The sequence below is a fragment of the Alosa pseudoharengus genome, unplaced genomic scaffold, assembly GCF_046254945.1.
Source record: "Alosa pseudoharengus isolate Yale_2024_CS ecotype anadromous, Long Island Sound unplaced genomic scaffold, YU_APseudo_1.1 YU_APseudo_1.1_scf_4, whole genome shotgun sequence".
Lineage (NCBI taxonomy): Eukaryota > Metazoa > Chordata > Actinopteri > Clupeiformes > Clupeidae > Alosa > Alosa pseudoharengus.
Window position 1 is genome coordinate 4,120,216 of NW_027468774.1, and position 13,673 is coordinate 4,133,888.

The window sequence follows — 13,673 nt, forward strand, 5'->3', positions numbered from 1 at the left end:
CTGCCTGTTTGTTCGCCTGGTTTTCTCTGTCACAGTTATAGAGTAATTTATGCACCCAGTTTCCGAGATGGAGTTCATTTCTTTTGTGGGAACTGAAAGGCATAAAAGAAAAGAGCTGAATATCTGACCTTAGTTTAAAACATTCTGCTGAAGAGTAAATTGAGTTCTCTTAATTTTCTCCACATGCAGTCTAAATGCCTGTGCCTAAACTCACCTTCAGTCCCTGAATAATCACCACCTCTCGTCTGCAGTGCACTGTTCATATCATTTCAAACTAATTGGATTCCTACTGGGTTTTACACAGTTGTCATGGTTACGCTCTGCCAAAGGTGGGAGCTGTAAATAGAATTGATGTTTTGACAGGGAAACGGAACGTTTATCACAGCGCCCTGCAGGGGGAGCCCTTCCTCTTTTGGTGTGACTAGAACACACGGCTTTATAAATCTGCTGAGAAATCACTCTCATCCTTTGAGCAGAGCTAAACCAAATCTCACGCACCAACTACACTATGCATCATATCACAATCGTGTGTGTTTGTGTCTGGGAGCAAAAGTGTGTCAGTGGTATAACTTATTGCACCGTGAGAGTGAATAGGAGTAAAGGCTTGATTCACCCTCGTATCAGACCTGTTTGCTGCTTGGAACTCCAGGACAGAACCGACTTTGTTCTGTCCTTAGAACTGTTCCAGGGCCGGCTGTTATCTCAGCTGCAGGGACTGAGTGTGGAACGCATGAAACTCCCTATACACACACACACACTCACACACACACACACTGAGTCCTGGTGTTGGTGTTGAATGGACTTGGTGGAGTTTGATTGTTCTAAAGTCATTCTTTTCGATGACTGTTTGGTCAGTGTGGAACTGGAAGTTGGTTTTATGAACGTTCTGCAACTAGGACTCTGATGAAGATGTGACTACACATTGAAACGTTAGTCAAAGTTATTGATGTTTTGCACCTTTTAAGTAAATAATAAAGAAAATTAAGAAGACATCTGAGTTGCACCGGCCTGTCCTGGCCTGGTTGCATTGGATTGTCGCTAAATGACAGAAGTGCGGAGAACCTTCATTTGTCTACTAACAACTGGCAGCTTTAGAATTAAGCAATAAGCCCGAGAGACCGTAGGTTCCAGTGATTTTAGAACAGCTAAGGGGCGTTGTTAGGCACGACATGAATGTCCTCTTAGCTCATGCTACCTGCTCCCATATGTCCTCTTAGCTCATGCTATCTGCTCCTTTATGTTCTTGTCTGAGCTGCTGGCTTTCCCCCACCAGTCACAGAAGAGTACTTTTATGGTTATGGTTCATGGCATATGTTTTTATCCAAAGCAACATATAACCTGTGTTGTGTTGAACATGCGCAGTTCAGCCCTGCACACGCCCGGACTCCCGAACCCGCGAACAGCAGCACCTCAGATCGGGAAACGAGGGTGCTGACAATCGATCTAAAAGCCCAGGCTACTATTTCATTCCAGCAACACTCTTGAGGCGTCGGGGAGTGAGGTTTACCAACATTCCACACGCACAGCTAAGCTAGCTGGCATCCATTACACATACAACAATAACAGTAACATTTTTAACATTATTACAATTATTATGTTTGCTGTCATTAGCTTCCTACTCAGATTTGAGTGAAGGACTTCTACTGCAAGGCTTGTAGGGATGTGCAGTATCGATGTTGCCTATACAGGAATATAGCTACCTATACATGTGAAAATAGCCACCATAAGAACAAGGCCTCTCTGATACCCAGAAGTGAAATGCCTACAGACGCGCTGACCTCCATTCTATACGCAAGCAGCTAGCTAGCATGCAGCTCTGCAGCTCAAAGAGTTCTCCTTGTGTCCATGGCATGCAAATGGCCTGTGTGTGTGTGTGTGTGTTTATGTACATACAGTATAGGTCAACTTCAAACAGGCTGCATCCCATATATCCTACTTATGTGTGGTTGTTTGCATAGCATGTGAGGAGTGTGTGTATGTGTAAGGGATGTGTGTGTATGTGTAAGGGATGTGTGTGTGTCCTATAAAGTTCAATAGGGAAGAGGTAACTGTGTGATACTGGTGCACCAACAATAGAGAGAGCATCAACTATTGTCTTAAGGGTCTGTGTGTGTGTGTGTGTGTGTGTGTGTGTGCCTGCACGAGTGCGTATGCGTGTGTGAGACACTGGGTCACCAGCAACAGAGAGAATATCATCTATCATCTCTATTCAACTCTGGCTGTGTGTGTGTGTGTGTCAGAGAGAGAGAAAGACTGGGACACCATCGGCAGCAGACAGTCTCGTTGCTATTAAATAATTACATACAATCACACACACACTTTTTGTCTTAGGTAATCCCCTATCATCACTCCTCCTCATCACTCTCTTTCTCTCTCTCTCTCTCTCACACTCACTTTTACTCATACCAGTGGCGGACCGTCAGGGCCTTCAAAGCCTTCTCTGAAGGCCTAACTATTTTCAAACGAATGGAAAATAATAGTGTCTTTAATAACATTGCACTTTAGCATTTATTACTTGCTTCTGCTTCTCCTTCCCCGATCGTTCTCGACTACTGATATCCCACCGCTGTCCGATATGTGATTTGATTGGCAGATTGTGTGAACAAATAGTGAGGGGGTGCGATACATTTTTATCCAATCGCACGTCTTCTCTTGTTAAGTCCCGCACATGGAGGTATTATATATAACTGGAGAGCGTGACTAAGTCCCGCCCCCATTCATTTCAATATCCCCATGCTAGGCTAGCTACTTCAGCCAAAAAAACATGAAATTGACCGCAGCCATCTTTACGAAAATGGCGTTTCATGGGTGTTCGTTTCCGGCACCAGCTAGAATTATCCTATTAGATTCCACGTTACAGACGGAGACAACGTAAGGTACAATGGTATGTCGTTGATGAAGATTGGACATTCCCTCAGAGGAAAAGAAGTTGTTCGGGAACGCGCTTCACCTCGTTATAAGCGCAAATTCATTTAATTGGTTGGGATAACATTTTGGGAATGGTGGTAAAGTTTGCCCTGTCTCTGAAGTCCTAGGTTATTTAATGTGATGTTCATATGTGATAATAAACGATGCGAATCAATATTGTGTCACTTTAGGCTTCACAAATAATGATCCCTAAATACTATTTGGACAGGTTGTAGGCCTATTACGCAATAGGCTATCCAACGAAAATGACTATTAATTAAGTAGACATGGTATGTAAGAAACGTGTGGATAGCTGGGATTTTTGCTGCACCCAGTGTGAATTTGCAGCTTGTTAAGCCTAGGCTACATTTGCAGGCAGACAAAATGAAGCCAAAGCAAGTTAAACTTCCTATAGAAGCGCGCACATCCCTCGGGTATTGTGGTTCGAGCAGGCATAGTCTGCAACTGTTGTTGGACATTTGGCTTTTGCCTCGACTGGCAGCCTGAACATTTAAATCAAATGCATAGCCTAATCATGTCAATGTTGCAAGAAAGCAAACTAAATAAGTCATTGTCATTTGTTTCGTTTTAAATCACTTGGGGACATAGGTTACATTATCCAGACGTTGCGTTCTACAGAACTACAGCCTGTGCGTTTTAAAATAGTCTTCATACACAACGCAATGAGTAGGCTAATAATTGGATATAGGTCATTGCTATGCATCTGCCAAAGTGTATGGTCATAGTCAGTTACTTGTAATTGGCACCCCGCATATACGGCAAATAATAGCCTAATATGACAGCATTAACATTTTTCTTTTATTTACCACAAAGTCCGGTAATACAGCCTAAACCATGTAGGCATTAAGTCAAGTATCAGTAGCTTAATCCAAGTAGTTAGTTGTTTTATTTGTCGTCTTCCAGAAATGCAAACCAACATGGACGCGCGAGGACGCTCGTGCCCAATACTAAACTCGTGCATGAGCTAAAATCTACCAATCAGCATGTAAAAACTGGTGCCGGAAGTTGCAACCATGTAACGCCATGTTTTCAAAAATGTCGGCGGCCAAATGCCATGCTAAGTGGCTGAAGCTAACCCTTCAAATCCTGACCCCCTGGTCCCGCATCAGGCCTTCACAAGGAATCACTGCGTTTTCGGTACCTAAGCAACCATTAGAAATCATATGTTTGGATTCGGCTTGATTGATGGCTACATCTGACTGATTAGCCAATCAAATCGACCTGTAATGGCGAGGTAGGCAGGTCTGACTGCAGTTGGGCCTGCAATGTTCCAAAAGAATACCCGGAACCAAAGATTCTAGAACAGAGTTCTAGAATCTTTGCCCGGAACCGTTCATCACGAATTTTGACGCTGTCTGTTTTACGTGATGAACTTCGTGAGCAACTTCTGTCAGTCAGACAGACAAACATTCACTGGAAAAGTACATGTCACACTGACATGACTATGGTTATAGTTATGAACAGTAAATTGACCGTTTTTGTTTAAAAATATATATATATTGATACGCCTTCATTAAGCAAAATAATATAGGCTAATGTAACGTTACAGTGTCAGCTGGACTACATGTTAGCAAGATGCACATAACGTCAGCTAGCTCTGCACGTAGCCTGGTAACCTATGCAGGAATTGGTAAGTTTTGTTTCATGTTTATTTGATAACATAGACTTGTAGTACAGTAGTACTATAGATGCTTGTTATCTGGCCCTTTTCTATATAAAAACTGTTTTTGTGCTGCTTGCAGACTGCAGTGTCTGCTTGGTTACTCAACTCTGTATGCTAGCTTGAAGTTGTGTTGGAGTTGGCTTTGGTGAAGATGTCTGGATCGGCATCTATGTGAAAACTGTCATTTGTCTTTGGTTCCCTGCCCTGCTAGTTTAGTCTGACTTTTTATCTCTCTGAGTTTTGTGGAAATTATTGGTGAAATCAGACCATCAGACCAGGCTATCAGACATTCTAAAATAGCCAACAAGCAGTAGAAGCATTAGGGCAGTGGTTCTCAAACGTTTTCCTTCATTCCCCACTTTGATCAAGGGGGCATTCTCGAGCCCCACCTGTCCCTCATCGCTCTAAGAAAGTGGTAGGTCAAGCTTAAAATTGTCAAATTTATTGAAATAATGACAAGTTCTAAATATATCCTCTTCAACATCAGAGTTAAAATCAGCTGGTGCTGCAGATATAATATATACACATATTCCAGCAACATATTAGGAAGCATAGGCCATTTTACAGCATTGTACAATATATTCAATGAAATACCAACATGCTGCATTAAATGGATCCATAATCCAGTCATACTGAGCACTGCTGGTTGGGAAATATTTTTGAAATAAACTTTGCAGGGATGTGATGTAGGCCTACTGTTTAATACATGGGATCACAAGAGTGACTCCCAATCAGACGTTTCAGCGATTTCGCTCAGAAATCTCAAAGGCATACTGTCGCGATCGAGGCGCCTGTCCCATACTCAAGTGTTTTTGGTGAATCCAGTAATCCTATTTGCTAGGTGAGGTAGGTGCTTGTCTTTGCCTTGTAACTGGACATTTAACTCAAATATATCGCTAAGATATATCAAATGTATCGCTAAGATATATCAAATATATCGTTAAGATAGACCAGCTTCGTCAAGAAATGTTCATTAGTGAACGTGCTTGCAGATTCAAACATGCGCTCTTCCTCCAAGAAGAGGCGACTCGGAGCTCAAATGCGCGACAGCACTTTACCTCGGGAAAGCCACCTTGCCTCGCTGTGAGACAGTACAGCCTTTTGGTCAGCTACCATCTCTTCGCAAAGTGCGGAGAATAGACGCGCTTTTAAGGGCCGGGTTTTGATGAAATTCACCACTCTCACAACAACGTTCAAAATCTCATATAGGTCGGGACTAACTAAGCTGCCTTGACACGAGCGCTTCCCTGTGAATAACACAGATGCGTCCATTGCGCATCGGGTGCTACCTGGGCCCAGGCTACAGATAAAAAAAGAAATAAAAAACTCCTGTTTTTCACGTCAGTTCGCGCCCCACCTGGCATGTCTCCGCGACCCAGTAGTGGGTCGCGACCCACAGTTTGAGAAACGCAGCATTAGGGCAATACACATAGATATAGGGCAATACACATAGATATACGGCAATACATCTGGTGACTTTTATGTTTAATAGCATGGTGGTGTGCTGTGACATTTTTTTTATAATTTTCTTTTGAGACATTTTCTCATAGTGTAGGCCTACTACCGCGAAATAGCCTACGTTTGGCAAACACTGTACAATAGCCTATGTAGTTTCACGTGAATAATGCAGAGCAGCGTGGTACCTAGAACAGCTGCACTGTAACGTTAACGTTAGAGCTACAACTAAATAGGAGAGCCAAAGTCTGAAGCAAGTTTGCTGATGTCAGATTAAACTACTAAATGGTTTGGACACATCATTGTAGTTGTTGGGTTGGGTGGCATTGCTATATGTGCGTGCGAGTCATGAACATAAATTAGGCAACCGATATCCTAAATATTTCAAAGTAGTCTGCACAAACCCATACTTGAGTACACTTGGTGTTCACTTTCAATATGACATGGACTAAATTGCACGTCTTTACTGGACAGCAGCAGGAAGCAGTTTATAATGTACTTGTGAATATAGGTGGTAAATAAATAGCCTAGCAGCCTACTTTGCTGCTGAGGGTGATCTGTTAACCAATAAGCAATCGGAGCAATAATTGTTTGTGTAACGAAGATTCTAGTGCTACAGACTCGCGTAATGAGAGAGAAAACTATTCCCCCCACCATGAAATGCTGGGAAATTGCACACATTTTAACGCTGAAATGTAAAAAAAAAAATATCCACCGTAACGCCCCCCTATTATTATTTTTGTCAAAAAATAGTCATCATTGAAGGCCTGACCACTGAACGCACGGTCCGCCACTGACTCATACACAGACACATTCCCAAACACGCAGACACACAATCCCTCACACACACACTAACTTTTTCTCTGTCCCTCCTGGTAGTGTCCTCCAGTTGAGCAAGAACAGTGTGGTCTAGAGAGAGTAGAGAGGGGAGTCTATCTGTCTGGCAGGCTGTCCTTGCTGTGAAGGGAGTGGATGGGGGGGGGGTCAGACCCAGTCCAAACCCCCCCACACACACTCACACACACTTACACACACACACTCTCTCTCTCTCTCACACACACACACACACTCACACATGGCCTTGCCTTAGGAAGAACGTGTGGCTCAGGCTGCAAGAGCTCGAGGAAATCGAAGATGCCGATGTGAATGAGTTTATCTTGTGTTTTAAAGGCTCTGAGAGCTCGAGGAACTCGAAGATGCCGATGTGAATGCGTTTATCTTGTGTTTTAAAGGCTCTGAGAGTGGGGGGACTGGAAGAGTTGGGCTGGATATTTGGAGGAATATAAGGATATCACACACACACACACACACACACACGCATGCCTTAATGGCAGGATAAAAGGGGACTCTTTATGGAGGTTCACATTCTTGGTAGTACTGAAGTTGACTATGCAGTCACTGACATGGACCCCTCCTTCAATGCATTCACTGTCAGGCAGCAAACTCCTCTCTCTGACCAGAATCAAATTAATGTGTTTCTGTGGATGAAAAACCCACAGAAAGCTGTTTAAACTTAATTTGACCTACAGATGGACTATAGCCAAATCACAAGTGAAATACCATGAAATCCAAAACTCTATGCTATAAAACGTTCATCTGGTGCAAATATTTGACAGCATAATCCAGCCTATTGCGCTATATGGAAGTGAGGTTTGGGGTTCACTCAGTATGCACGACTACACAAAGTGGGACAAGAATCCAACAGAAGCCCTACATGCAGAATTCTGCCGATCAATATACTTAAAGTTCAATCAAAAACACCCAACAATGCATGTAGGGCAGAGTTTGGCCATTTTCCATTGGCCTTAACAATTCAGAAAAGAATCTTAAAATTCTGGATGCACCTGAACAGCAGCCCCGAGAACTCCCTCCACTTTGAGGCACTGAAAACCCAGTCTGATCCTAAAAAGAGAATATGAATGGGCAGAGTATCTCTTTCTCTGTCAGAGATACGAAGCAGAGGCAAATCCTGACCAAGTACAGGCTCAGTGACCACAATCTAGCAATAGAAACAGGCAGACACAGGAAAACCTGGCTGCCAAGAGTACAAAGAATATGTGGTCACTGCCAGGTATGGTTGAGACAGAGGAGCACTTCTTTCTACACTGTGAAAAGTATGAACATAAGACAGGCTTTCTTCCCCAAATTCCAAATAGGTATCCCACATTTCACACACACACACACACTTCTGTTAAGTCTGGATTCTCTATATTCTTTTATTTTTTATTTATTTTCTTTAATGGTTTTATTATGTGTTGTTGTATGTTACTCAGATAAAGAGAGGGAGGGAGAGGGAGACAGATGTAGGGAAGGAGGGAGAGACAGATGAAGAGAGGGAGAGACAGATGGAGAGAGAGAGACAAATGAAGAGAGAGGGAAAGACAGATGGAGAGAGAGAGACAGATGGAGAGAGAGAGACAGATTAAGAGAGGGAGAGGGAGAGACAGATGGAGAGAGAGAGACAGGCAGGTGAGGAGGGAGAAAGAGACAGATGGAAAAAAATGAGAGAGAGAGCCAGACGAAGAGAAGGAGACAGATGAGGAGAGAGAGAGAGACATGAGGAGAGAGAGAAAGATGAGGAGAGAAAGAGAGAGAGATGAGGAGAGCGAGAGAGATGAGGAGAGCGAGAGAGATGAGGAGAGAGAGAGAGAGAGAGATGAGGAGAGAGAGAGAGAGAGAGATGAGGAGAGAGAGAGAGAGACATGAGGAGAGAGAGAAAGATGAGGAGAGAAAGAGAGAGAGATGAGGAGAGCGAGAGAGATGAGGAGAGCGAGAGAGATGAGGAGAGAGAGAGAGAGAGAGATGAGGAGAGAGAGAGATGAGGAGAGAGAGAGAGAGAGAGAGATGAGGAGAGAGAGAGAGAGAAAGATGAGGAGAGAGAGAGAGAGATGAGGAGAGAGAGAGAGAGAAAGATGAGGAGAGAGAGAGATGAGGAGAGAGAGAGAGAGAGAGATGAGGAGAGAGAGAGAGATGAGGAGAGAGAGAGAGAGAAAGATGAGGAGAGAGAGAGAGAGAGAGAAAGATGAGGAGAGAGAGAGAGATGAGGAGAGAGAGAGAGAGAGAGAGATGAGGAGAGAGAGAGAGAGAGATGAGGAGAGAGAGAGAGATGAGGAGAGAGAGAGATGAGGAGAGAGAGAGAGAGATGAGGAGAGAGAGAGAGAGAGAAAGATGAGGAGAGAGAGAGAGAGAGAAAGATGAGGAGAGAGAGAGAGAGAGAGATGAGGAGAGAGAGAGAGAGATGAGGAGAGAGAGAGAGAGAAAGATGAGGAGAGAGAGAGAGAGAGAGAGAGGCCCCTGGAGAGAGACTAGGAGTGGAGCCAGAGGTGAAAGGATCCGTGCGTCAGAGCAGCTCAGTCCAGCAGACCCCCCACCCCCCCGCAGGGCCGCCAGAGGCTGGAATGTGTGTGTGTGTGTGTGTGTGTGATAGAGAGGGGGAGTTGGCAGAGCAGGACGCCCCAACGGCAGACATTCCTGAGAAATAGACCTCTCATTATTCTCATTCCTCTCATTATTCTCAACACAATATACCTCTTCCACGTGAAAAAAACGACACACTCTTGCAATACACAATACACTCTTGCAATACACAATACAGACCTCAAACACACACACACACACACACACACACACAGAGACACACAAAGAGTCACACAACACAGAATGAGTTAGACCTGAATATTGTTACCGAACAGGGCAACACAATTGAGGTAGTTTCATCTTATAAATATTTAGGATTTTTAATTGATGACTGCCTTTCTTTTAAGCTTCATATACAGAACTTTAGCCTGACGAGCCAAACCCACATTAAAATGTAGGGTTTGGGCACTCACCGTTCGCGGTGATCAGTCCGAGGGGCGGGATAATCGGTTGTCTTTCAAATTCCCTATGCACGCAATAGGACATGAGTCCCATGCGTTTCCCACCAGCGGAGCTAGTTGGCTAGTTCAAACTTTTGCCAACATAATAAAATCTTAACTCGTGTCACACTGTTCGCCAACAGCAACATCCATCTTATTTGTTTTCAAGTAGCAGGGAATTCAAGCCAAACCGTTGCAACTCTGCCATCAATCATTATGTTAAGCCCACCTAACGACTCTAAACACAATTTGATTGGCCTGATAGAAGTTTAATTTTTCGAGCTCACAAGCCAACGGAGAGTTGCTAGACTAGCCCTGGCAGCAAATGTAATTGCTGCTAGGGTACGTCTAGATTTCTAGGCTAACAGAACTTAGTAATAAAGTTGAAATTGAAGCTATAGGTTTTTTCTTTAGGAACAAATCTTGTTTTACTTTTTCTGCCAGAAAAAGGCTAGTTGATGCCACATTTCTTCCTATTATTGATTATGGTGATCTGTTGTACATGAATGCCCCATCAGAGTGTCTTCAGATGTTGATGAATGCTGTTTATCATGGAGCTTTAAGGTTCATTTCAAATTGCAGAGCCCTCACTCATCACTGTACACTTTACTCCACAGTGAATTTGCCCTCTCTGTCAAATCGCCGGCTTACTCACCTTTATATCTTCATAAGGCCATTATAGGCAGGCTCCCATGTTACATATCTGAATTTCTTTCTTTTACACAGAGTACTTATGGCTTAAGGTCTCAGAACACTATTTTATTGAATGTACCTCAAGCCCGGACAGAGTTGTTCATAAAGGCTTTCATGTTTGCTGCACCTTCTGCTTTGAATGACCTACAGAAAACACTCAAACTACAGTGTCTAATTTCCTTAAATGATTTTAATGGTGTTGTTAAAATCATAGATCATGAGTCCATCCAGTGCAAATGTTTTAATTAATGGCACTTTTATTTAATCTGGAATGCACTTGAGTTGTTTTGCCTCTTTTGTGTTTTGTAGTTGTAATATGTAACTGTTTGTTCTGCTATCTTGGCCAGGTCTCTCTTGAAAAAGAGATGTTATATCTCAATGAGACTAACCTGGTTAAATAAAGGTTATAATAATAATAATAATAATAATAATAATAATACTAATAATAACACAGCCGCACCATCTGGGGCACTCACTCTCTTCCATAAGAGGCAAGTAAAACAGTGTGTAGTAAATAACAGTGTACAGGTGAGTGTGTGTAACGCTGTGCAAAGAGATGGGGCACTCACTCTCTTGCATAAGAGGCAAGTAAAACAGTGTGTAGTAAATAACAGTGTACAGGTGAGTGTGTGTAACGCTGTGCAGTGTGTAGTAAATAACAGTGTACAGGTGAGTGTGTGTAACGCTGTGCTGTGTGTAGTAAATAACAGTGTACAGGTGAGTGTGTGTAACGCTGTGCAGTGTGTAGTAAATAACAGTGTACAGGTGAGTGTGTGTAACGCTGTGCTGTGTGTAGTAAATAACAGTGTACAGGTGAGTGTGTGTAACGCTGTGCAAAGAGTACAGTGTACAGGTGAGTGTGTGTAACGCTGTGCAGTGTGTAGTAAATAACAGTGTACAGGTGAGTGTGTGTAACGCTGTGCAGTGTGTAGTAAATAACAGTGTACAGGTGAGTGTGTGTAACGCTGTGCAAACGGAGCATGTGCTCAGAACACAGATGCGGTTCTTCTCTCTGTTTTGGAACAGCAACAGGAAGAGGGGGAGTGGGAAGCAGAGAAATAAACAGAGAGAGAGAGAGAGATGGAGAGAGACAGAAAGAAAGAGATGGAGAGAGAGAGAGAGATGGAGAGAGACAGAGAGAAAGAGATGGAGAGAGACAGAGAGAAAGAGATGGAGAGAGAAAGAGAGAGATGGAGAGAGAGAGAAAGAGATGGAGAGAGAGAGAGATAGAGAGAGAGAAAGAGAGAGAGTGATGGAGAGAAAGATACAGTACAGAGAGAAAGATAAATAAACCGAGAGAGAGAGGAAGAGAGAGCGAGAGAGGGACAGAAAATCTACTATAAAGGAGTAAACATGAAAAGGAAGGTAAACAGGGTGCGGAATGTCCACTGCACTCACAGCACACCGGCAGATTCATCTTTCCATCTCTCCTTTTTTCCATTTGTCTTCTCCATTGTACTGTTTGCTCTGTCGTTTATTTTATGACGGAAAGACTGGCTTGTTATTAGAATGCTTCGGAAGGAGCCAATAGCCACTCAGACAGCCCCCTTCACCCCACTTTACAGACTGTGCTGTCCACTCACTGGTCTTTCCTAAATTTCCAAACAGCATAACAGAACACACAGACACACACACACACACACACACAGAGTTGTTTTTCATCATCTGGAAAACATGACTCATCTTAGATTTCCTTGATTGACAGCACAACACACACAAACTTATGTACACATGCACACACACACACACACACACACACACACACACACACACAGAGAGGGGGGGGGGGGTAGTAGAAGACAAAAAGCACTTCCTCACTGAATGCAGTAAATTCAAAATTTAGCACAGTCAGGAACCAACATTTCCATTAATTAAGCCATATTAGACTAGCCTGATGAGCCAGATCCACATTAAAATGTAGGGTCTGGGGACTCACCGTTCGCAGTGCTCAGTCCGAGGGGCGGGATAATCGGTTGTCTTTCAAATTCCCTCTGCATGCAATAGAGCTGCACAGTCCCGCCCACAGCCGATGCCGGAAGTAAAAATTCAATGCAATTTCTCCATTGACAATTGCGGTATAAGCCATAAAAACTTAAAGGAATTATCCGGAGTAAAATGCACTTCAGATCAATTTACGGATGATTGGGAGTACATACGTTGAGTTGACACCCAAATCATGTCATTCGGATGTGTTTTGAGAAAGTTCGATGTTACCGTTTTTAGCCAAAGCTCGTTAGCCTGGACGTGACGCGGGCATGTCATTTCGCCGCTACAAAAACGCTATTTTTATACCTCTTCTACAGTTCCAAACAACATTACACTTACGTGGTAGTGAGTAGAGGGTCCCTAAAGCCAAACCGAAGTATCCCGAGGTCTTTATGTGGTCGGATAGAGAGTCCAGAATGAATTTCATCAAGCCAGTACCTTTCCGGAAATGTTGCCATCTTTGAGTGTGGGGTAACACGCTCTGGAAATTCACAATTTCGTCGCCTTTTTTTTTTTTTTTAAAACATAGTCCAGTATTTCTTTCGAAATTGAAATGAAGTATGGACTGGAGCTGGAAAAAAAAAAAAACGGCGACGAAATTGTGAATTTCCAGAGCATGTTACTCCACACTCATACGGACTTTCCCCTGAAGATGGCCGCAAAGATGTCAACATTTCCGGAAAGGTACTGGCTTGATGAAATTCATTCTGGACTCTCTATCCGACCACATAAAGACCTCGGGATACTTCTGTTTGGCTACCAGCTACGGCTGTACTAAGCGATTGTATATGCTCATATAGACGCCAAGAGTTCATGGGGCACTAAGCTTGTTTTGAGATAAATGCCTTTTATTCGCGATCTCTTGGATAAGTACTACATTACCCACAATCCTGAACAATCCCACAATCCCACAGTGATGCCTCTGATTGGTGGAAAGGCCGTTATGGTCATAGTTTGAAACTTTCTCAGCGAAAATTATTGATAAAGATTGATACTGCCTAGTGCCTATGGCGAAAATCTTAATGTGATTAAAAACTTTCTTGACGAATATTGGTACTTGTATCAACAAGGATTGTGGTTTATACATCACA